Genomic DNA, 26,813 nt, shown 5'->3' with positions numbered 1-26,813 from the left:
GCTTTATTACTGCTAAGGGTTCAGCAAAGTGCGGCCCGATTTGATCTTGGCAGTGGCGCCCACTCTGCCAAGTCAAATTGCCCACTGCTCAGACACAAGGTCAGGGCCACTGAAAGATGCTAAGCCCCCGAATGTCCTCATTTTTCACAAAATCTATAACGAGCAAATATGGGAAACCCCTGTGCGAACAGAGGAAGTTTTTATATTCATTCTCGTCAAAAACAGAAAATCTCCAAATTCCTATTTCCACTGGCAGGGTAATTTCCAATGCAATAAAAACCCAGACTGAGAGGAATTTTAACCTTTGCTAGCCCGGATACAGGCTGGCCTACAAATGCAATCCATGCAATTGTAACAGATTCTGAGAATTTCACACAGCTTTTCACTAGCAGCCATTCTATTTCTGTTCCTGAGAATCCTGTGAACTTCCCCCCCGATCACTCGAAGCAGTGGCTCTATTTTTGAAATCCAGGCTTTAGGGAGAATGCAAGGAGATCAGAGATTTGAACCCGTGTCTATACATTACAGCTGGAACCCAATTTTAGCACCAAGGCATTGTTTCCAGAGCCGCGTGGGCGGGCAGCCCTGGGAATTCAATGGCATCAGGAATGTCTTTGTAACACGCTGCCCTGCCCCCCGCACCCACAGAGATGCCTGCAGTGGCTGCCAATCCCAGAAGGCATAGGCTCTATAAATAAAAACACTAATGAAGTGAAATTTATCTCAATTCATCTTGCTAAAAAAGCTGGAGCGTACTGTCACCAGGTTGCTACATTACAGCATTTTTCAAAGGGTGACTTTGAGATGAACAAAGGCGACATCAGCATTGTGACTGCCGCGGCCCCTCCCCCTCCCCTTGTACATCAAGCTTTGTGGTCTTTAACGTACTGACTGCCTGGGCTTTAACTTATTCTAACCCAAATACGTAACTGAGCAATCAAGGTTCTCCACTTATTCTGCTTTCCCGAAGCTCATCCGTCAATGAACTAAGGTGTTCTGAAATGTATGATGGGCCATTCGACTCAATTCCACATGGGCGCATCCATGAGGCACTCAAGAAACTCATTTTTGCCAGAGGGACAAAAAAATTAATGTGGAATTAAAACGAGATTGCAAGAGCAAGAAAAGTTCGCCTTTGACAAAGAGGATTTTCTCTGCCACTCAGGTTCCCTGTTTCAGAGTGAATTTTTGCTAAGCGTGTCACAAATTTACATACTAAACACTGTATGAAGGCTAGACTCTGAGAATTCAAATTCTTTGATTGTATTTCGTCATGCATGAAATATGGTTATTTTAATGATTAACATTATACACGGAGTGAAACACTGACACTTTTAAGTATCCTAATTAATGTAAGCGCCTTAGGAACAGTAAAATCCGACACCAGGTCTGTAAAACCACTCTCAGATTGATGCCTGAGGAAGCTGAACTCTGCTGGAGCATCCGAGTTGCACAGAAGCAAAAAGGCACAGCTTGTTCTACAGAGAGCATTTATATTAGTATTGGGAGGGACTAATCATAAGTAGAAGACTAAGATAATTGTGGTTTCAAAGACGAACGAACACTTATATTAGCTAGTCATTCAAACACAGGCCAATCTGAAAACAAGGCCTTTGTAGGGACTTCGAATACATGCCAGTCCCCGCCACACCTCTCTCATTGAGGGTTAGAACAGAAGATGTACCACTGGGTCTTAATTAAAAATTTGTAAAAACATTGAATGTATATTATGTCACTGGGGGGAAAAAACAGGAAGTTCAGTCACTTCCAGAATGTTCATTTCATATAAACACCACCATTTCAGACTTTTTCTGTCTGACAATGAAGTCATTGTTATTCAGTTTTAAAATATTACAACGTAAGCCTGTCAAAGTGAGCGTTAGCTTTTCTGCTGTGTGGATGCCTTGTGCGCAGGGGGCTTCAAAGGTTTAGAGACGACGTGTGTGTGGTGGGGGCGGGCTGTGAGACAGAGCCGGTCTCGAGTGGCCCCTGGGAAAAACTCATCTGCTGAAAATGCGATTTGCATCTGGCGGTTGTCAGTTACAGCAAGTGTGGAGATACATTTGCATCCACCTGCATTTAAAGCTTCCCCAAACCAGCAAGGACACAATAACCAGCCCACACCAATGTCACACAATCCGCAAACACACGACAGAACAAATCTGCATTTCATTCTTTTTCCTTTCCAGTTTAAATGCCACCATGAATTCAGCTTTGTTATCATTCCCCATTTCATTTTCCATTCAGTTCCTTGTGGAAGTTACCTGGACGTCACAGGTTTTGGTATTCAAAACATTTACATGACTATGTTTTTTTCTCTTTTTCTTCTGCTATGAGTATGTTCACATACGTGCTTAAGTAGAGAGCTTTTGAGTTTTTCAAAAGCACTTCTAAATGTGTTGGCATTACTCTGTATTGTACAAACTACTTAAACCAATTGAGGTAATTCACAAAATGCTTTTGTGAAAGAAAAATTATTTATGGGACTGAAAGCCTGAATGGCTCACCAACCAGCACTGGCGTCCAGTCAGTACATGTGTCCACTGGAAAGGACACAGTTTTATCAAGGGCATGGTACTGCCTCCTTCTGCAGGAAGACTTCAGACATGCTTTCCAAAGAACACACATAAGATAAGATAAGATCACTTTATTAGCCACATACAATTTCTTGCATTAGGAATTTGTATTTTCGCATACCCCAGATTGCTCTCCATGAGACACAGACAGGGAGAGAAGCTTGGGGTCAGCCATTTATAACCCCTGGAACAGCTGGGGTTAAGGGCCTTACTCAGGGGCCCAACGGAGTTGGGTTAAGTTAATTTCTCTCACAGCTTAAGAAGCAGTAGGGCCACAAGGAACTGCCGAGCTGGATATCTCTAGAAAGGTGATGAGTCTCATTAGGAGAAAAAACAAGGCAAGTAGATTTGACAAGAGTCGTCTGTAACAGTACTTGATTCTCATACCATATCCACCTATCCCATCCTGTCCTACCCCCTTAAAATGTCATAACACATAAAATATGGAGAGGCAAGCACCCAGAATAGTAGTCTGAGGACATTACTCCTGTCAAAACACTCACATTCCTTCACACCAGCACTTTTACAGGACTTGTCAAAAGTTATCAGTGTTGGAGCCCTGCTATGTCTCCTAGCCAGTGCAGTGAACCACTAACACTGCCCAAGTGCCCAGGCACACAACTCTGACTGTCAGATTTACAGCTAAAAGGGACTCAAAATGACTTTAAGGATCTCTGTCACACTGGCATCAAGCTTTGCCTTACAGCTTGCTGAAGGAACTGGATGACCACAAAATCAACCATCTATTAACCCACTGAAGTTGACCTCAGTCATCACTCAATCACTGAGAGTGCCACAGCACTAAAAAAAGAAAAATCACCCCAGCAGAAAGAAATGAAGGACACTAAAGAATTAACAACCTACTTTCTGTGGCACTAAATGCTACAGTTCATTTTTCAAATCTGAGTTTCCCTGTTACAAAACAAATTGAAAAAATATTGTCACAGCTGCTAGAAAACTTCTTTCTTCTTGAATTCTGGCCAAATGCAATAGAAACCAAACCGAGCCTCTTTAAAGGCAACTGAGAATGGACTGTAGGCTTATCTTTTAATACAACCATACCATGATATTGAGGTATACAGCAATTCGCAAATATTGCTTTTGAAAAGGTAACAGTAAAGCTAAAGTGCATGAAAAGGCAGCATCATCGCACATTACTACTGTGGTCACCCGATCCAATCAATCCGATACAACCTGTGTTTAGAGAAATCTTCCGTTCTCTCCCCACCTCTGTCCCACCCATCAGAACACACATGGCTGTTATGGACTATCAGAATACTTCCACACACACCAGTAAAAACAGACTCAAAGGGCAGCTTGAACTTAAAATGTTTTAAAGCAGCGGTCTTCAGATACTGTAATGTCTGGGGTGAGGGTTCACACGGAAACAGTCTTCAATTTTTAGTATGTAAAATAAGTCTTCTAGTTATTCAGGCCTTGCTTCATCAAAGGATCTTCTCTGCGAAAGGTAAGTGAAAACGTACTGCAGGGCTTTGGTTGTGTTTCTACATAGTATGCTTTAAAACAAGATTTTTTCTCTAATAAGTTTGTCATTCTGTAAAGCGCTTTGAGAAGCCACCTTTCAAGGCACTATGTAAAATAAGGTTTATGATTATAATAAGAATTAGCCCTACATTCAATACTATTAGGTCAATCCTTACTGGGGGTGACTGCCTGAAAACAAGTCAAATCTCCAAGCCAGAGAGGAACCAGAAGTCCCGTTCTGAAACTTGCCTATCCAGTTTTGCTTGGTACTGCACGATCCACAAATAATACACGAACGCATAAACTTCTCAGTCTTTCAAAAATTAAAAACAACAAAGGGCAATTTAACCAGCATCTTGAGAAAATGAGTCTGCTTCAATATTCTTTGATGTTTTTTTTTAGTTCAAAGGGAAAGGTTCCGTTATCCTTCAAAGAAGGGAAAGAAAAAAAATTCAAAATTCATGAAGCCCACAGAATTCCTCCTGGACCAGAAACCCGTGCAGCTGCTTTCTGAGCCTCTGCCAAATGTGGCGAGACATCGTGGGTTAATCCCAGGACACAGCCGCGGAGTTTGTGTACCAACGCCCTCTGTGGTCTATGGTTCACTGGGCCAAGAAAAACTGCAACATCAGTGAACGCTATACCAGCAAAGGAAGCACAGTGGTGCTCAAACATTAACACTGGGAAAAATAAAACTCAGTGTTTCAAACATTTGAGGAAGAGATCAAAAATATAAACTAAGGAATATTCAACCTTGTTGACCTACAAAACACAAAAGGATTTTCAGCAGTAGCACAACTCACTGACTTGTTACATGAGATTCCTATCAGATGTAACAAAGGCAACAGTAATAAACAGCTAAAAATAAAGGGGCACGAACAAAGAATTAAGAGGTCAGCTTGACTTTTCAGGAGGTGAAGGGACACATTTGAATGTTAAAAGTCTACAGACTTTGTAGGGACCCTGCTGACATTTTCACAATGCACTCCTTAAGGTGCCGTCACAGACATTGTGTTAGGGTTTCTGCAGCCTCTGCACAGACGCCAAAAAGTATTTTTTGAGTTACAGTCATGACAAAACAAATCTGAGAAAAAGCTTCGACTTTGTAAAAGTTTGTGAGATCATCTTATGTTGCTTTTTCTGCTTTCAAATCTGCACTACCCTTTCCCTGAAAACAGTGTCCCATGTGGTACTAACAGAAAAAAGTCCACAAACATGCTGTAAAGCACAGATAAATGAGTTTACTCCTTCCAGAGTTTAGATTTGAATTTATGGCTGCAGAATTACAACTGTCTGTGCAAAGATTGACGAAACACACAGACTCAGCTATCTAAAATATATTGCCCCCTGGAGTGGTACTGGTTGTTATCTTATACCTTATTTAGTACAGTTTCCACCCCCAAGACAACTTCCATGAAAAAAATGCCTTCAAAATGTGCTGTTTTTTTTTTTTTTTTTTAAGTCTTGCAGGTTTAAAACTCGGCACGATACAAGGGCAGCACCAAGTGAGGGAAGCGGTTTTCTTGCTTCACTTCAGGAAAAGAGGCTAGAGTGAGTGACAGAAAGATTCCAAGCTGAGAAAGTCATCCAGGATGTGTACAAACAGTTTGATCCATTTGATTCCGTCTTTCAATAGCTGTTCCCTCTTGTGCATTTATCCTCCAAGCGTTCTACCACTGACCAGGTAATTTGTCCTCACTATCACGCACTCTCAAGCTAGTTCAGGGTTATGGAGAAAAATACAACAATGAGCAAAGACATTCGAGCGAAATCAACATCTTATTCCGTCTAAGGTGCAGAATCAACCTCTCATGCAAACACACACTCCAACACTCCACTGTATACATATTTGGAAAGATACAACATCATTTTTTTACCCACTGCTTTAAATAAGGTCTCAATCTTAAAAATATAATTAAACCGATAAAGTTAAATTCACATCTGACTCCGAAATCCTATTTACTTAAATATACATAGCCTACTACAAATCCTTTAATCTCCTTCTAAACATTGAGTAGAACTCGCAATTACCACTGCACCATAATTCCCCCAGTATTCTTACAAGTTGGACTATTTAGTTTCTGCTCCTTAGAAATTGGGGACTTGAGAGGCTATCAGAAAAGGGAGAAACTGCAAGTACGTAAAATGCGATTCTCTGGAGGAAGCAAGCTTCCGGGCCGTACAGTGCAGGAATCATATCAACACGGAGAGACCGAAACGCTGAGCTGTGCTGAAGTGGAGGTTACAGTCAGGAGACACACACACTGTGTAAGTGGCAAAGCAGAGGTCAGCAAGCGGCTTTGTTCCTGCGGGGTTGCTCGGCAGGGAGTCTCACCTTTACCATGGCAGCCGGTGGGGAGACAGTGAAAAAAGAACTGGGCTGCACTCAAAACTCAGAGGTGGGGGAGTTGGGGGGGGGGGGGCAATTGGCCATCGCGAGTGAAAGCCAGCCTGGATCTCACTATTGTTTTTAGTTCAAAAAGGCTGAATGAAAGGAGAAAGGAGCGCATGAAAAAGTTCAGAAACTAAGCACTAAGTGAATGAGAACAATTCTTTAGTGACATGAGCATTTCCCCTTAGAGTTATGTGATGTTACAGTAAAAGTTAAAATTCCGATGTGTTTTAAGAATCCACCGAACCTTTTAAAAAGTATTATGTAAGTATTCATTCAAAGTAACAAAATTGTAGTTCTACATTTTCTTTCTGCATCACCTCCTACATTTAATAAGGGATATTCCCAATCAATCCACGTTTGTTCGGATACCCAAGATCTAAAGACTGAAACACTCTCTCATTCTTAAATCCGAGGACACAAATACAAAATCCGAATCAGTAATTCAACTGTGCTTTCCACGAGCAATGAGAGACCCTCTTTTAAAAACGCCAAATCCCAAAAGGTAACCAACTGTCAGACTTACCCATAACAGGGGGAAAAAAAATAGGAAAAAGCACAAACGCTGCCAGGGACTTCCAGGGAAGCTGATCACTTTATTTAACCTTCCTGTTTGAAAGCTCCGCTGTTATTCCCAAGGGTGAGCAACGCAACATGAAAATCCTTCACACATGTTTGTGTGCATCCTGCATGTTTAATAAGTGCAGCAGCCTCAGGTGTGAAGAGAAAAAGGAGGAAGGCGCTCTGAAGCGGTTATTTAATCCATCAGCCTAAACCGAGTCCAGAAGGCGGCCAACTCGTTATTCAAAAGGCAAAATTGTCGATTAGGGATCCACGATCACCTCCTGATGCAGCGGTGAAGGTTGCTGTCCTGAGAGCTGCCTCTTCTCTGAGCCTAATCCTTGAACAGTGTCTGTTGCAGGGACAGGCAAGGGCGGAGTCTCAGCCTACTGGGATGGCCACAGGTGTTGGATTTCACTGAAGGGGGTTGGGGGAATGTGAAGCAAACCTGTGTGCATACACTGCAAGCCCGTGGGTGAGCACCTGCCCGTCTGCTCGCGCAGGTAGGAGACGGGCTCCCGAGCCGCACACCTTCACAGCAGAAGGAAAAGCACCGGCATCGCTTCATCTCCTTCCAGAATTAATTTTAGCAGGTTATCGGACAAATCTGGTGCAAAGGCAAAGGCAAAATCAACTTACCAGCAATAAAAGCAACGTAAGGATTAAGATGCAGCGATGGAGACTGCAATGGAACATTACAGGGCTTCACTGTGGCAGCCTGAATTTTTTATGCATTCGTGTATCACTCTGCTTACAAGCAGATGGAACTACACCTTGCACATGCTGAACCGAAAGCGTTCAAAGGCACTGAAGCCAACAGTTCCTTCCCTCTCTCTTTGGATCCTCGAAGCTCAAACTCAAAAACACGCTTCGCTACTCCTACACTCCCCAACAGGTTGCATCATTTTTTCAGCGAGACCGTAACTGTGGACAGGATGGCAGGAGGGCGGAACCTTCCTTAACCTTAATATTGGCATTGTGAATTCTGCCGCAAAGGTTTAACAAACAAAAAAAAACAGTCTTGTGATTTACTGACACACGTTACACACCACTTGGTGCTCCTAGGAAATGATCACAACAGCCAGCCCTTGGTAACTGCTTGAATATGGCGCATTCGTTAATTTAAAAAAAGTCAAAACTAAAGACAGCAGGAACATACCCAATTAGGAAGCCTTGAGGATATATCTCTTTGGACCTCCTCAGACCATAAAGGGATCTTTTGATCTAAAAATGTTTACCAGCTATTCGATGTTCCTCCATCACTCCGTTTCCGCTACAGCCTTGATCATCATTTTGAAAGCCAGCTTTTCAAGAGAGAGCATGTTCTCTACCAACCCCAGCAGCTCCCTCAGGCACATGTTAAGAGCTAGCCCCCTGGGGGCGAGTAACTAAAATACCCCCAACTGTCTGCTACTCCAGCTTGCCTGTACGTTGTAACGCAGTTCTAAGTATTTTTTATTTTTCTGAACCACTGATAAAAGTTTTGACATTGCGCTGTGAAATCTACTTCAGTTCAGGTTTATAAAGACACATTCAACGATACAGCACACAACGTATAAAAGACAGGAAGGGCCTGTTCCTGCTTTGTTCACTCTAATGACGTATACTGCTGGCAGCCTAATAGAGTCACGTCACCTGGGAGTTAAACAGATGAGGTGAACGAGGGACTGGGATCTTCATAGTGAGGATTTTGTTTTTAAAAAAAGCTAAATAGTAAACACAGTAAACACCCAGTTTTAAGGCTTTAAAAACCTGCTAATAGAGAATCTTGTCTGTAAAATCAGAAAGACAGGATTTTCTGTGCAACAAAGGTAGGCAAATTGCATTCATGTTTTGGTATGCTTTAGAGAATTTCATACAGTATATTTTTGACACGTTTAAAAAAGAGCTTGTATATTTATGATTAAAAGCAGACAAGAACAATTTTCATTGTGGTGTGATGATTGTGGCTGTGGTGACAATTTTTAAAAGATCCAGAAAGCATATCTATATATAGTATATATTTCTCATATAATAGTTTGTTTTGGGGCTTAAAAAATGCCCATTCAATTCTGAAAGCAATATGGCAATAATGGACACACCTTCCTCACTATTAGCCTGGCAAATGGAGGCTTTACTGTAATACAATAATACAGAATGTGGAGCAAACTGTATAAAAATACAAGGCGTGCTCTTAAACTGAGCTTCCTTCAAGCCTGTGAAAAGTCTTTAATCCCTATGAAAACGATGGAAATGTCTTGGCAGCAGCTGTAATCGAGCACGATTCCAAAAAAGGGTTCGGACACACTCCATTTTTAAAACAGCTGCTGACCGACGCTTCTTGATCTCTTGGTTTTGTGGGCAGTGTTCACCTGTGCGCAGTTTCATAGCACATTCACTCGATCTCATGAGACGGGGGCGGACTTTATTCGCAGACCCCAGTCCGCAGCGCAGCGATGGTGTGAGAGAGCCGGGGAGAGACGGCTCGCTCCCCCATGTCTCCCCCAGTCCTGTAGCCCTGCCAGCTCCACGTGAAAGTCAAAGCGCTGCTCTCCTCCAGATCCGATGTGAACACCGAAGCTGACAGGGACTTTTATGCGATCACAGCGGTTCTTGAACCCTTGGGAGGTTCAGTGATTCCACTTCGGTGACAATGAAAATTGCTACATAAACTATTATGACAAGCAAAGAAGCAAAAAAAAAAGGGGAGATGGCTATTATTTCTTGACCATTTATTAAGCACAACGCTTCTGGAGGATGTATTATTCGTCTCCCCAAATAAGACAATTATTTCCCTGTTGAGCTATGCAGTACGCAAGACAGAAAACAACAGAACCTCGATAAGAACAAGAAAAGTACAGTCAGGAAGGATTAACTCAGGTGGTTTAATCTAGTCGTGATCCCAAAGAATCTGGGGCAGGCCTTCTCTACAGTATTAAAGGAGGATAAATTTAGATGATCAAGATCTAATAATTGTTAGACTGCGTGGGACTTATCTAGGACAAACATTATATAAATTGCTTGCTTTTACAATAAGGCACTATGGGTATATCCCATTCAGGCACACCAAGTCTGCTATTTTGAAAACAAGCCTGCTATTCTATTCCTGGCACCAAGACTGGTTCCAGGAAGAATCTGCATCCTCTGAATGAGAGAGGTAGCTAACTGAGCAGAATTACACTGAGAATCCAAAAAACCTCTCAGCCCACCAGCTGAATCACACCTTATTAGATAAATTACAATCATCACTACCATTATGGCATTACTACAACGAGACTTAAGTGCGAAGTAATGTTTGCTTGTTTCCAAGAAAAGAGCTCAAGAGGGATTTCTCAAGATCTTAGAAGAGCACATACATTACTGTCAGGCCGCCTTCACATGACAGAGAGGACAAATCTCAGCAGCATTAGACTGGCAAGTCGTAAGACGTCCCCTACTTAAAACACAGGGAGGACTTTGCACCCAACACGAAATCACTACACTTTCACAAACTGTAAAATCCTTCCAACTCACGGCTATACCTCACATGCCCATAAAAGGGAAGTGGTTTCTCAGAAATCTGTGAAAGATTGAGCAATATTTATTAATCAAGCTGGCTAACCACAACTGGAGCTGTCAAGAGTCAGAGCCAGACACAGCAGCGTCTCTCTGGCACCAGCTCAGCCTGTGTGATACGTGTCACCTAGCAGGTACAGCCTCTCTTAGGTAAGAATATGACAGCAATTAAACACATAAGTAGAGATAACTGGGATACACCAGCATCTATCTGGCCACAAACTACACCGTACCTCACACCATAAACAAAAACAGTTCACTGCTTTTGAAACTTTTTATTTACGTTGTCTGGGAAATTCCTCTGCCTCAGGACAGTTTGCTTTCGCCAGGTCTGCCCTTCAGGATTGCAAATGCTGTTTACTTCACACGCTCTCCCGCAGAGCCATTCTGAGCAAGTCTTTACTGCCACACCGTGAGCAACGCACTGCGATTATAAGTAACCTGGTAACCAAGAACAGTTAGCGTTTGCATTCTCCGTGCGTACAAAACATCAGCTTTCTCTCTCGGGCTTGAAAAGCCACAGGTTACTTCCAGAGATCAGCCGTTTCCTTGAAGGCTTCTAGCTCTCTTCAGACACTGAAACTCCGTATTTATCGTGTCTGACGCTACCAGTTTCAAAATCTAAAGCTTATTAACATTTCACTATCCAGATTCAATTGTTGTTGTTTTTTTCCAGGAAGTCAGAAAATCTCAAATGAAGGCTTTCAGTGTGTTGTCCTGTCCTGGGGAGGGCCACAGCAACAGAAAACCGACTGCAACAGTGAAAGCCGGGACTGGAAATTATTTCTGCAGTGTTAAAATTTAACTTTCCCGTGTGGGTTCCAAAACTGCCATTGCAAGGTTAAATATGGGCAACACAGGGATCCGAATGGCTAGGTGTCTGGTGTACAAACAAGAATGCCGCAACTGTTGCTAAAATGCCCACTGCAAATTAAACAGACTGCTAATCCCATTGAGTATCACAGCTTTCAATACCAAAAGAAATCGGCTCAAGTTACTTGCACACATTATGATCTTAAGCTAGAGATACTCACTTAAGTATTTTTGTACAGATAGGAAAATATATTTTTTTTCTATTTAAATAGGCTATATCTAGTACAAATACTTATCTAGTCTTGCGCTGAAAAATCCAATCCGTGGCGCACAACTATCCAGAGAAGTAATCCAATGTAATATCAAAGGAGTTTCTAGACAGATGGAGACAGGCTGAACGATGTAACTAAAGGCTGCTGGAGTCAAATACGGAAAATGTGCATTAGAATATACAGGTCAAGGCCTACCCATAATCTTAAACCCTTTATGTCAATAAAAGTTACATTTACGATACAAAGCGGGAATGATAAACACAAGTGCACTGTAGTGTCTGTGTGGTACAGACTTCAAACTGCATGCAGGCATTGCCTGGTCGGCACTCCAGTGCCGCTGGGTATTTCTGACAAACAGCAGGAAAGGTCTAAGTGATGGAAAAATACTTTATTATATTCCCTTAACCGATGCTTTGAAACTAAACTTCACAAGCTACAGCGTAAAACACACACACACAGACAGAACCTGGTAACTGTGCACCAGGTGTGTTATTTCAGTAGAAGCTGCCGGTTCTACTCGGATTGGATCAAGGCTCCGGTTGTTCCAAAACCCCACCAATTCCCCTTTTCGGAGTCCGAGTTTTTGAGAGACATTAGGACCGGCCTACCTGAGGAATAAACAATGTTATCCTGCTGTCGCTATACAAACCCCAACAACTGGTGCCCTGCAATACAGTAGTGGTGGCAGACACCCCAAAGCAAAGTATTAAAATCTCTATCGCAGCAGGACATCTACAACACACACACACACACGTCACCTGATCAGCCACAATTCTGTCTCTGGCCTTGTGAGACAATGACTCATTGTCTTACGAACTGCTGCCACTCTTTTTTAGTGCCACAGCGCTAAGGAAAGTTAAAAAGAAAGTAAAAGACTTGATTCTATAATATCGTACTACGTTCAAAACGAAGGCTTAATCATGCATACTGCTTTGGCAGCACTATCGGTAATCAGATATCTAATGCTGAGGGGTGACTTGCTTACCAAAAGATGCCACAGCCTACAAATGACAAGCACTTACCACTTTTATTCTTGCAAATACTAGTCAGGTGCAGTTTAACCGGAATAACGGAAATGACTAGCTCCTTCCTTTGGAACGGCATAGAAAAAAAAAATGGAGACACTGCAGTGGTAAAGCCCGAGAGTTCAACACACGGACAGCACACTCTGCAATTTACAAACATCTAATACTTAAAAACTTGCACATGCAGAATCATACTGCCCATGTGTCTTTCATTCCCATTCACAGGCAATGTGCACCCTTGTGCACTGAACTTGAGAGCAGCACTCTGCGAAAGAGAGCTAGGGCTTGCAATCTTCTTTCGACTTTGTGAACAAGCAGCCTCTCTTCTCTACTAGCAAAACAAATCACACCAAAACTCTACATGCTAGAACAATTAACTACATGCCTATAAAATTATTCATCCTTTCCAAGAAACGTCCAGACGCCCAGAGTGAAAGGCACAGTGTACCAAGAAGCAGAAGTGCTGTCCGAATTCTGCCCTTTACAAATACATTAAAAGAAAATACACATTATCTGGGGCATATGTTAAAAGTAATGATCTTCCTGATGAAATTGCTAAAGTTTCAGCTTATTGTCTGCTGTTCAATGAACTATACAACTGACACATGCATCCTTAGGTCAGTAATTGTTTTGCCCTAATGCCCCACAGTCCAGCCACACTGCCCCTAAAATTATGCCCAGTGAAGGAAATACTGCCTTGTCCTTCCTGACTTTAACTTCACACCCTGCAGTAACGCGTTTAATATAACATGACAGGTAATGACAAGCGCACTGTCAACACTCGCTGGAGATGTAACTATTTGTGCAGCGACTTGACTTGAGAAACATGTAAAACATGCGGTAACATAGACGATAACAACAAAATCTGCTGTCAGTGCTGCTCTCAGTCTAAGAATGCGGTCTTCACAATGGCCTTTTGCAAGGTTGCACGTCTACCAAATGAAAAACGTCAAGACGGTGTACTAACTGTACAGACAGACTCCTATGTTCTATTCTGAAAAAAGCCAACAGGGTGGCACAAAAGGAACCATACGTGTCAGTAGACTGTTACTAGACGGTCAGCGTGTGATCCCTTATCGACACGGGCAGTGCGCCGGTGCCTTCTGCCTGGACCGCACGAGCTCAAATTAAACACCTGATCAGCATTCATTTTAAGGAATAACACCAAAAACAACTGGACTATGTGCACGTAGCGTTAATCTTGTACTGTTCCTGTTGGGTGCAGAACACACAAAAGTATGAGAAAACCCCGTCGAGCAGCGGCAGATATGGGATTAGTTCCTCTATTAGTCAGAGAAAACAGAAGCAGCGCGTCTCTCGGTGTTAAAACGAGAAAACAACACACACCGTCTATTACACTCATCTAGACAAGTCAACAGTTGCGTCCTCTCAGGCACGGCAGAGCGTGAGGGGGAATGCGGGAAGCAAATCATTTCAGCTCGGATCCCGGTGGGGACCGGCAAACTGGGGGTGCATTTAGATAGCCCAATTAAAATGGGAAATGAACCGACATGAAGCACTTAAAAGTGCAGCTTCTCTCTTCCGAGGCACCGATCTTCAAAAGCGAGGTTCACTTGAGACAAATAAGGGCGGGTCCAGGCCGAGGAGCTTCCTCCTTGAAGGGCTGGCTGATGGAGACCGCGCCGACGCGGCACAGAGGGGAGGAATTCCGGCGGGGACCGCCTTCATTAGCATGCACTCCCACAATTTCATGGGCGGCAACTCTGCGGATCACAGTCCTGCCCAAACCCCAACATGCATCGGCTGCTGCTGCTGTTACTACAGCAACGCATCCCTTCGTTTCCATGGATTAACCTGTGGTTGGTTCGGTAAAGCATAGATAATGCCAGCCAGACCAACACAGGAGGAAGCATCAGGTTCCAGACTAACAACAGGCCACACTCACTTTCCTCCTGAGGCCCAGCTTGCACACGCCTTTTTAAATTAAAATAATATGCGGGAAAACTTGTGCCTGAGCAAAACCTTCTGACTAACAGAAACGGAAGAAATAGGTCAGATTATTGCCAAGAACTGGGACAGGAATGTGTAAACAAAAGCTGATCACAAAAGAAGGTAAAAATCAGTGGCGTCAAGACCAAAGACACAGATTTTGACATCAGTGATTTTAGTAAGATACTGAAAATGTAACTCACAACACCTCATTACCACAGAACAATGTTTAAAATTAGGTCTATGTGGTGATTAAATTAAAATTTTGGGAATGAATTCAACCCAAAGGAATAAATAACATTAAGAATTAAAAAAAAAAAAACTAGTTGGGCAACTTTACAGTTCAATTGCTTATTATAGTCTAATAAATGGGAACTTAACTATTTCTCAAAATCTATTGATAAAGAATTGACTGAATTTAAGCCTTCAAGGAAAACAAAAACAAGGAAAGAAAGGGCGAGAGTAAGCTGTTACTGTTCTCATAAAAAAAAGCAAGAAAGCAAGCCTGTTAAATACAAAGAACAGAGGACACTGTGCCTCTCCAACCCTGTATATCACTGATTAATCGCCATCCTGACAGAACGCCAATGATCAGAGTGTTCTTTGTCGTCCTTGGGCAGGTGGTAGAGATTCTAAAATCACGCATCACCTAACCAGAAAAATAAAACCATAAAAAAGGCACAAGTTAATCTAGATGCTCCTGTTAAGCAGGTGATTAAAGCTGCTCATGAGAACGTTTCCGTCACACTCAGCGGGGCACTGCGAATTTGTCTTTGTTGCACAAGCGAAAGGAAGCCCACTGCATTCTCGGAGAGCAGCACCGTGAGCAGGGTGTGCGGTGTGTAATGAGGACACTGTGATTAATTGGACACTATCCGCAGCAAAAAGAGCCCTAACAAGGCAGGAGTGAAATGGAGAGAGTAACTCCACAGCCCCGAAGAGCAAGCAGTTTGTCTTTCCTCACTTCCAGGGTCTCCCCCTCTCTCGGCTTTAACAAACGGAAAGCCACCCCCCGGAGGAGAGAAGCCACCTGGTTTCCTGAAGCCTGCAGTGTCTTTACAAACAAAATGACTTCACCCCTATTCAGACAAAGCAGGCCAGGGTGGTCTCTCACCGCCGGCGTGTCAACGCCTCAGCAACTTGCATGTCCTTGCATGTAACCCGCTCTTTAAAGGACAGGGAAGGCTAACTGCCAAATCAAAAATAAAACAATTTAACATCACATTCCTATAATCAAACATTTAACACCCCCCACCCACACAGATTTGTCATAGCTCTCTCGAATTTCTCGGTGCACCTCTCGTACTTGGGAAAAACACCTGCCAATTTAAAGACTGAGGGAACTGTCGCGTCACGTCTTCACTGCCAGTCCCTGAACATGCAGTTGCACACTTTCTGAAAACACCTTATTATCGCCTTGTGTCACAAAAACTGCAATACTTCCAAGAAACCCTTTTTTTTTAATCCTGGTACCGTACAGTTAAGAAGAACAATATCCAAATATAAACAATTTACCTCTGAGTGTTTGTTCTGAGCCTTCTGAAATGAGGGTATCAGGGCATCACTTGCTTGTTCACATACTGCATTATGGAGTTTCCAGGTTTAATGGAGAAATAAAACCAATACCAACAATACACTCTATACACCAGTATATGTTTCTGTATAACATTTTTGAAAATGTATTCACTTATGTACAGCCACAAATGCGTCAAAGGCAAAAACACACAGAAAAGACGTGAAGGTTCAGGTTAATACAAAACCAGCTTTAATCCAAATATTGTGAGTCAGAACCCTTGCGGTCGTGAAAAGAAAGTGCAAAATCCAAACTGGCTTAAAGCATATTCTGCATGATGGACATCGCTTTTGTAATGTTGAAATGAATTCAGCCACAGAGATGTGCAAAGAAAACAGCAAGGGGTGGCTGAAAGGACACACCACAAGGAATTAAAACGGTTTTTAGAAATTAATATACATTGTACGCCTGCATTTGCTCATTAATGAGTGATACTTAATGATGTGTAACATTGCACACATTTTGCTGGGGCACAATTTAAAAAAAAAAAAAGACTATTCATGGCCTGATTTTTTCTAAGGTCACAGTAGATGATTTTTAAGATTTATTGTAGTGTTCTGCAATTCTTCGCCTGCCATTACCTGAAACAGAATGCATTAACATTTCCTCATCCTAATTACATATCATCACTCTTTAAAGCGCTTGGGGATAATTAGACGGCAGGGTAAAGATTTGCAGCTCGCCACACTAAATTGCAACAGAAATATTTATCAAGATAAATACAAAACCTTAATGAAGCCATTATTTTGTTTTATTTGCTTGCCTGTTTCAAGCATCCTTTGGACAACCCACAAGCCTAACTCAAGTCCCTGTTTTTCCACCTATGCAGGATCATGGGGCTGTGGCACAGACATGTAGTGCTGCGAACTTGAACAGCAGTGTTTTATTAAGTACTGCGGTATGCTGCCAGCTCAGTTACGACTACTGTATTGCTCGGGAGTCTTGAAACACTACATGTGACTTTTCTATCTCACATTCTCTAATCTCTAATCATAAAGTCTTTGTCTCCTGATTAAAGATCAGGTTGTCAGCTGTAAACATGTCAATAAAAAAAGCACAGAGAGAAGCAGCATTAGGACTGCCATGATGTAACTTACAGCTCAGCTCCCAGCTCACTGGAAATCCCAGGGGCTCCTGGCACTTCTCTCTCTCAGCCCACCAGAGACCTGAGGGGCTTCTGCCTCAGCCTCAGCTCATAACCTATTTACCTGGAATGGAAGGCTACTACAGAGCTGTGTTCCGTGAGGTTGATTAAAAAAAAACATTAAGTGGGATCACAGAATTTGCCATTTTTGAGAATTTAAATTCTCTGTCCTCCAAAAGGAAACAAGTTGTTTTTTTAAAAGACGACAAAATATAAAAAACAGCTTGAATATCTATATATTTTTGAGATACCTCTTTTATCAAGCCATATTTTATCTATGAATTTAAAAAAAGAAATGTGAACTCCCTATGAATAGTAAAAACAGGTTCCATACTAGCTCTTAATAAGGTTGGTTTACATTGAACCAACAAATTTTACTCATTTCTATCCATCTTTTCCCAAAAGAAGGGAACCCCTAGCTGTATCCATAGCTGTAGATGAGGAAATACGCTTTTGAAATGAGACAAGATGGTTTCTGGGAGATAAACCCACATGCTGGCTCACTTTAACACCATAATTTAACACATTCCAGAGCTATTGTGGCTTTTCGCAAGAGACAGTGTCAGGATCCTGAATTCAGCAAAATAGCCATTGGCAGACAGTGCACCACAGTCCCTAGGCAGTGAGAATGAATGGGACTTCGATAGATGGAATTGGACTTGGCTTTCAAAAGGAAATTTAACCAGTGACATCATCGCGGCTACAAAGCACAGAGCCATGTGTGCGGCCGGCGAGGCCTGCTTTCTGTTGCTGAAACAAACACTACAGGTGGCACAAAAGCATCTGGTTTTCTTTACCCCTCTCAACAGATGAGCGAGTTCCCAATTTCCTAGCAATTTATCACAGCTGCCATTTACTGGCCCCACTCTTCAACAATACACTGACAGAGGGGACAGATAAGGCCTTTGTTGTATAAACCGATATGCGCATAGTTTATAACAGGGCAGCTACAGCCGAGTGCAATGCTGTCAAACTCAGGACCGCTCATCTATCTTCCCATGTGCTTCGAATGGGGGAAGGGGGGGCGGCAGCAGAGATTTATGTCATGCATAACAACCTCATTTCCCATGGTGTACCCCCCTTTTGCTCTGCACCTCAGGCTGATGAAATTGCACGTGCTGACCTAATGGGCGAGCTTACAGTGGAGGTCTTGCCTGAGTAAGTGCTGCTCGTACCCGACGCAGGTGCATGACCGCACATGACCTTGACTGTAAATTAGGTCACTTCTGAGAAAAAGATAGTAATTAAGGATGAAATAAAACACATAAATGAGAGGTGGAACCCTGGATTCAATTCACTGTGGCATCAAACGTAATCGATACACGACTGGACTGTCCCTTTTATCTGCAACCTTCCTTATGTTCCCGGAGGCATGAATAAAATCCCGCAGATATCAAATGGAATAAAGTCGACACTGCGAGCGCCTAAGATGCTTAAAGGGAAACACCAAAAAAAAAAACTACAGCGACAGCAGGTAAAGCCCCACGTCACAGCGACGCACTGAAGACATCGCCAGGCCTCCGTTACTCACCGCCCGGCCCAGCTGTGAGTGAGTCAATAACCCGCGTGGGGTCGGCTGTGCAGCACGGCCCAGTGAGCAGGGACAGGCGGCCGTTTCCAACGCCCGGTGGAGTAACAGGGAATGACTGCTGTCAGCGTGTGTGCCGCAGCCCGTTAGGAATGATGGAACCAATGGACCTGGAACGTCTTCCCTGAGGCGCCCGTGGAATGAAAAGCTGTCTCTGCCCCACACACGGTTTCCTTATCCCCAGCCCGGCTGCACCGTAAACACCTGTCCTTGCACGAGCACAACCTTTCCAACAAAGGAAATGAAAAATCTTTCCTTTTCAATACACACCAAAGAGGAATCAGATGGTTAGGCACTGCATTCCAGTGCTGACTGACACAGTGCCAAATTAGATGAAGGGAACAGGGGCATGTATCTTGCGTTGAGGGTTTGTAGTGCCTTTCATCCACAAAATTTCTCTAAGGCTTTATAATCTGAGCTGAATCATAAATCAAGCTATCGGCCAACCCTGTGCTGAAAAGAACAGCATTCTTGCTTCTCTCAAGCACGCTGGCTCCTAACTACGGTGATGAAACATTAAAACAGTATTATTCACACTGCTACCACGGTCGTTAAGAGATCTTTGTAAAGGGAGGGGGGAAGGATATTGTCTTTTCAGTGTCACCAGGAAAACGTTATTCTCCCACCCCCCTAAAAGACTCTTCACCAAGTACAATGTTTGTGCAGCCTCTCATTTTGAAAGAGAGCAATTCCTCCCCAGTGCACCAATCAGCGCTCATATCTGTCCGTTTTTAAACATCCATAACAGTTTTAAGTTACCGATGCAGAGAACTCCACACGGGGGCTATGCAGTCATCAGAAGAAAACAAATTTTACAAAGCCGGAGTGCAACATCACATATAAATAAAGCTTAGCAACTATTAGAAAGAAAAGACTAGACGTTATTTCCATCAATGGGGGGTGGTTTTGTTTGAAGGTTTCATGTGGGAGCGTTCACATGTAGACACAAATGTATACACGATGCATGTTATGTAATTATGTAATTTTTCAAAAACATTACCTCCTTAATGCTCTCTGCTGGAGACCTGTTGGAATCAGATAGGGAGTTTATGACCCACCATGCAGGCCTTCTAAACCAACACTTTACTGAAACATTTAATTAAAACCCAAAGGAAAATATCATCTTAGCTTAAAAGCTAAGAGAAGCAGGGATAGTGTAGTCTCACAGTAATGAAAGGAACCACAGCCAGAGCCACAGACCGCATCTTGTGATGTAAGAAGGGGAAAAGTCCTAACATGCTCCTGAGCTTTCCATTTGTCATTAAACTACTTAGAATTAAAAAGGGAATCCTGAAGGGTTGTGGCCAACAAGATGAGGGCCAGAGACACAGACGTCACTGAAAACACTTCACCAAAACGTTTTCATGAAATTCTTTGACGGATTTGTTTTCCTTTTTAAGAACAGACCCACATCTTCTTCAGTCAACGAAAAGTATATGCCAACCGGTTGTGCACACAACAGGAATGGCTGACGGTCTAGTGGCCCATTTTAATTTCCAGAATCCATCTTGTGAAGTGCCTTGAAAAAAGCCCAATTCAGCCATCTAAATGTACCATGAAAAAAGCCTCTCCTTCTTCACATGTCCTGAAAAGGAACTTCAGTCCTATAATTAAAATCAATGCAGCTTTTCAGAAACATTGTGCATAGGCACAACATACAAATAAGGCAAATATCAGAACCACAGCCTTTCAGGACAGACAGAAAATGAGTGGTCAAATGACAGATGAGAAATGCATGGTTTATTTTAGATTTGTGAAAAGTAAAAAAAAAAAACTCTGCTACGCGGAGTAATTGTGAAACACCATCTTACTGTGGCAAAAAAAAAGATGACTGAGCCCCCTTGATTTCAATTAATGAGTACCGGCAGAGGTAACAGAACTGATGTCCTCCACTTCTCATCTCTAACTGAATGGCAGCAATCAGCAAGATTAGAATGTAATACGTGAAAGAAAGAAAAAAATAGATTAACTCAGTAAGATGCCTCTCATTCACTAGACACTGATCTAAAGATACACTTAAGAGTTTGGACAAGGTGCTATGCCCATCAATTCTCCAAAGCCTCTCTATCCAGGACAGCAAAGACCCCAGTAGAACTGCTGATCCAATCAGACAGGCCAGCAAAGCGAGAGATGAGCCAGAATGCAATTTCCATCCTTTTCTCCAACGTGCCTCCACACAAACGTTCGCCTCTGAAGGTCTACCTACTAGGAAACGCTCAGATCAATTTAGATCTTCATAATGAGTTTTGCCATGCCAGTTATATCAGCTCAAATATTAAGGGCAACGGCTTTGTGAACAAATACAAATCCACTTGCAATGGAGTTCTGAAAGGTTTTGAAGATTTCCCCATAGGCTTTTATGCCTTCAAAATACCCCCTGTAAAAATTTCACTGGCCTGTAAATTCGATATTGCGTCGTTACAGTCACTGAGGATCTTGAGGAGGCCATATGAAAAGCAGGCGCTCTGCAGCTTGGCGGTGTACAAATAATTCTCTGTGCTCCGAGGAAGTGCGAAAGGAGGAAGACGTCGAGAAGACAGACTGGCAGCAGAGTCCCAGATCTCACACCATATGCCCGATACTTATTCTCTGAGCTATTACATGTTATTATCACAAAGATACTTGCTCTCTTGTGGAGTATTGAGAGACATCACTGCACAAACCCAACCAGTAGGGACACCATCAATTCTTAAAGAGGAAAGAGTGGAATACATACTGTACAATGTCATTATTTTCTTTACACTGTTCTGTTTTAATTTCTTTATTAAAACATACCCAAGGACGGCGACCTGGCTTCTGAAGACAGAAGAAAATAAACCAAATTAGTCTCGGACATAAAACGGATGAGGAATTCTTTTTGAATGCAGAAAAAAAATCTAAGAAATTGTTACATTTACCAAAATACACTTTTAATAGTCTTGTTAATATGATTCTGACACCTTGTAAGCTACAACACACAATGGTAAAGAAAAAAGGTGTATGGTTTTTCCACTGCTTAATTTTCATAGACAAAAGCATTTTTTACAGTATTTTCAACGGCCTAATACTGTAGCAACCAAACCACTCGTGACAGTCAGGTGTTCATTTAATTTCAACAGCACTGCGGCTCCTAACAGGGAAGAGACAGGCTCTTCCTTATTAATAACAAAGCCAGGGTCTGCAGACCTGCATGCTTAAAATGGAGTGAAAACTAATACAAGCACACAGCCTGCGTAATTAAAACACCAAATGGCAAAAAAAATAAAGCAACAAGAAGAAAGAACAAACGGAAGCCACTTCCCTCGATTGCGGATAGTTTGGCAATCAATACGTGACAGACAGTCCTACAAACCCCCCTACTCGGCCTGCTGCACCTTTCCTGAAACACTGGTGGCCTTGAGGCTTATAACACCTTCCCTCTTGGAAGGCAGCAGTTGTGCCACCTGTACCATTTAGAGAAAAGGCTGGATATTCTGTGCCCTGACATCATGACACCAACAACTTGTGCTACCATGTGGGGCCGATACTTTTATTTACGGTTAGCTCCTCTGAATGAAACCACAGGAACGAGGAGTACATCTGCTCAGATCTATATGTAGAGAAGCGTTTTCCTGAAAAGGATTAGTGTCCCACTCAGGGCAGAGACCCCTTGCAGGAGAGTAGGGCTGGGCGATATGGCCAAAAACATTATCACGATAAAAATTTTCATATCAGTCGATATTGATAATTATCACGATAAATGTCAAATCATTATTTCTTTCAAGTTTAAAGGCAGATTTTTTCTCCTGAGTGAAAGTTGAAGAAACCAGACAGTTAATTGGTAAATTAAACAACTCTTTATTTTAAGAACACAACAAACGCTTGCCAAACAGCAGAAACATTAAACAAATCTGAGGTAGAGAGTATTCAAGTCTTTTTTATGTCAAAATATGCATGAGTAAAATTTACAAAATAAATATCTTAATAGAAAAATTAAATACTGCAGTGTGATAAAACACACATAGAAGATGGCTAAGACATACTGCAAAGTTTAAAGTGCTCTGTCTTACGTCTGATCGTAAAAAGCCAAAATATCTCCAAATTACCGAAGTTGAATTACTTTTTCTGCCAACGATGTCATCGTCCCTCGAGCTGGTCGTTGGCAGCACTGCATTTGCTTCAGTGTCGCTCATTTCTCCACTCTAGCTACAATCCTGTCAGCCACCACCATGTGGGTAAACAACAGGTTAGCTGCCCGGTCTGCAACACGCACGCACACTCGCTCAGTATTTTGTGGGCATGCGCATATCATGCGGAAAGCATAAACATATATATAGAACATTTATCGAGCTTTTGTTAAAATTATATCGCGATAATTATCGTTATCGAATTATCACCCAGCACTACAGGAGTGGCACCTGGCTGGCATGGCCGTTAGCAGACATAAGCGGCTTCCAGATAATGAATTCATGTTCCTTTACCCCCCAAAGGCCCAGGACAATCGAGAGTAAAGCCGAACAGAAAATAAAACCCAGCAAAATCTTCAATCAAAACCTACTGATAAACATCTGAAACCAATTATTTAAAACAAGCTTATCCGATTTATTAATCTTTCGTCTGGTATGAATGCTGAGAGTGGCAATGGCTATTACATTAATTACCTCCCTGTTTAATTTCAAGAGGGAGCCCTCCTGTGCCAAAGCCGCATTTGCAAGATATGGCTAAACACATTATATAAATGTAATAGTTTATCACGCTGAATTATTAATAGCTTAAGCTCGGCAGGAGTATGTTTAGCTTTCGATTATATCCCCCACTGGTGCCGAAGGTTGTTTTTATGTGTTCTTTTTCTCCCCCTAATCATTTCCAAGTCAGCTAAGGAGGGAGGCTCACAGGGCTATCCCCTGCATGAGCCCAAGTGAAGGGAATGGGCATGGCCTGGGAGTGTTCGGCACACTAGAGATGGAGCCTGTCAGCGTCAGTGGCGAAGGAAGCAGCCCGAGAGAGGGGTCCTATAAGGCACAGTCCGATCTCGGATTTAAAGGCATGCGCTGGGAATCTCGCTGGCCCGGCGCAGGGACCACAAGGACTGACTGAAGCCACAGCCTCTCAATCCTCTCTCCTCCAGACCCTGCCCCTCCAAAGGATGGCGAACAGCATACCGCCAGACACAGAGGAGACAATTAACCTGCACTCTCCAGTCTTTAGCATTCTCTTTCAGGGGGTGCCCTCAATTACGGGAAGAGAGAGAGGAAAAAGGAAAGGCTATTACTTTCACAGAGTAAAGAGGCTGAACAGATAAAATGCTCCATCTAAAACCATTTTAGGCCTCATTATAAGCCTCTGGCCACTAGGATTTGCCCAAGTAAACTGTGATTAAGATCTTTGTCGAACCGGAAAATGTGTGAACTGCCTTGCAAGACATGGAATTAAATTATATTCCCACAGACAACCAAATACAAATAAAATGAAGCATTCCAAGTCCCAAATCAAGTAGAAAACCACAAGATGTAATGCTTTCTTAGAGCTGCTTTAAAACACAGAACATCAAATCACATTCACAAGGAAAGTGTGTTGTGTTCAGTGCACCTGAGACCATATTCACAAACTGTGTTGACATAAACAATGAGCAAGACGTTGTTGTTGTTTTTTTTTAAGAGAGTCCAACTTCTAAAAACCTGGACTGCTAGATCGTTTGTTCTTCATACCCTTAGATTCAGGTTCTGTTTTGTGTTTAACCTTTCGACATTTCAAGGAAACAAAACACGCTCTGAAATGTCGTTACCTCTCCTCCCCAGTGCAGCAACAAGCTGCGACAACCCAGTTCAGTTTAAACCTGTTGTTAAAACATAAGTGGGCTTGGCTCTGTGTGTATAAACACTTTGTGTGCAGCCCATCTTCCTGCTCCATACAGTTCCCTTCCTTTTCTATTACAGAAAGCCTGCGAACCTGCATTGCCTGAACTGCAGTGACACCTACAGACCTGCAGTGGCTCGGAGCTCCTCGCTGGGGGACGGCCTTTCCAGCGGGTCACGAAAGAGGTTAAGGGGCCCGCTCACCTTCCCAGCAGCCAGACGGGAAACGGCTCCACCGCCGCCCCACCCCCGCCCCCAGGATGCGTGACTAAGGTAAAGTCAACACAATCTCCCGAAGGCGACCGTGGCATGCGAAATAACAGCAATTATAAATGAAATAAACACCTCAGCCCAAACGGTAAAAAAAAAAACGCCTAAAACAAGACTAGCAGCTTTGGCAGTGCCGCGCATCCGCTCCCAGAACAACGGCTGTAGGGGAAAAACCACTATCCACTATGATTAAGAAAAAGATGCAAAGCAGCACTAGCCTGCTCCCTAGAGCATACAGGAGCTCCAATTAGCTATAATTACAGATTTCATCTTCACTTTACACACCTTCCTCTCACGTTATCGTGAAGACAGCCCCTGCAAACCAGCTCCGAGTCCTTCAGAGTACACCTGTTTAACCAGCCTCCCTGGAGCCAAAGGAGGCTCCCTTCGCCCCTGCACCCCTCCTCCTCCCCCCCTATCTCATGCCCTCAGCTGCCTGACTGGTTCTGGTGATGGAACTGATGTGAGTTTGTTGATAATGTAATCACTGATGTCAGGTAACTAGGCCCCGAGCTTGTTGAAGGGAGGCCACCGCTGTTAACATTTCGAAGAGGAGCTAATTTTACTGCACCTGAAGGGCACCTGTCTTTTCAAATGAGTCCGAGACCAAGAACAAGGCTTTATCACGCAATACTTCCTACAAAAAAAAACACACACACACACTCCTTTGATCCTGCATCACCCTTGTCTAGAGACAAACTGGTGCGTCCTTCATCTGCTTCCCAAATTAAAACATGAAGATTGCCCATAAAACTTGCCAACAAAATGTGTTATACGGCCCTCGGTTACAAATTGCTGTACTCAAGTTTGTCAGCTGAAACACTATATCAAAACAGGTACTTCTGTTAATACACAGACTTGGTGTATAAAACAAAAACAAACATTTTTAAATAACTTCTTATTTTTCACAAATAGTGATGATAACACTATTTTTTAACAAGCAAGTTGTGAAAAGTTTAGGAACTCATACTAAACCAACGTACAATTGCCATTTTCAAGCTCACACCTCGCAATGCCCGTCATCGTATCGACACTTGGCTACAGAATTCACAGGATCAAGACAGACCGAGTTCTGGTAGACAAACCATGGAACGTTAAAAACTCAGCCTCTTCTTAAAAGCCACTGACATCTCTTCATTTGTAAGAAAACTACACATAAAAAGGGATATCTCAAACTAGGCAATAATATGGAGCGTATCTTGAAAGTGATATTTTGGAAAGATACGTTTTTCCTACACTAGATACTTTATTGATCCCGTGAGGGAAATTGCAGAAATTACACTACCCGCTCTGCTATAATTATTTTATGCCTTGCACAAAAAGCTTTGTCACAACTTGGAATCTCAATTTCTTCATTCTTCAAGGACTCTGCCTCCCTGTTCCTTCTTCTCAAGCAGCTATTGTTTGGAGTTTCTCGGTTGAAATGTTAGGATCACTTCCCAGGCTTTGCATCAGCAGATTTCCATTTTGCACAACCCGATTTAAATAGAAGATAACTTGATAACATCTGCGAACAGCCACAGTGTTTCACTGCGACATTCCTCATTTGCCATTTTTCTCATACTACAGACGTCTTCGACACAACCCTTCTCGCTCTAAAAAAATTAAAGCCACAAGCCAGGCCAATCCATATACATTGGGTAATAGTCCGAAGGCATTCCTGCAGTTAAACAGCCTCAGTATGGCTCAGTTTACTCTTACTTTAAGGACTGTTATTGTTTTGCATTAAGGGGGAAAGAAACCGGTACTGTACATTCAAAAGACACGGGGGCAACTTCAAGAACCACTGCAAAAGAAAGGCATTTTATAACTTGAGC

General features: G+C 42.6%; 1 protein-coding gene across 13 annotated transcripts in view; it reads right to left on the bottom strand.

The window, feature by feature from the left end:
- Positions 1-26,813, bottom strand: part of ptprfa (protein tyrosine phosphatase receptor type Fa) — a 222,163-nt gene that overhangs the window by 163,357 nt on the left and 31,993 nt on the right. Inside the window, exon 1 of one of the 13 annotated variants that reach the window (XM_069193948.1) lies at positions 6,980-7,352. The exons of the other annotated variants lie outside the window; for them this stretch is intronic. The gene's annotated coding sequence lies outside the window, so the exon portion shown is untranslated. Of the gene's footprint in view, positions 1-6,979; positions 7,353-26,813 lie in introns of those variants that run through there. 13 annotated transcript variants of the gene reach the window in all.

This window comes from Lepisosteus oculatus, chromosome 9 (assembly GCF_040954835.1).
Source record: "Lepisosteus oculatus isolate fLepOcu1 chromosome 9, fLepOcu1.hap2, whole genome shotgun sequence".
In the NCBI taxonomy this organism is placed as follows: Eukaryota; Metazoa; Chordata; class Actinopteri; order Semionotiformes; family Lepisosteidae; genus Lepisosteus; species Lepisosteus oculatus.
Note: the sequence above shows the minus strand (reverse complement) of the source record. Positions and strands in the feature narration are given on the sequence as shown.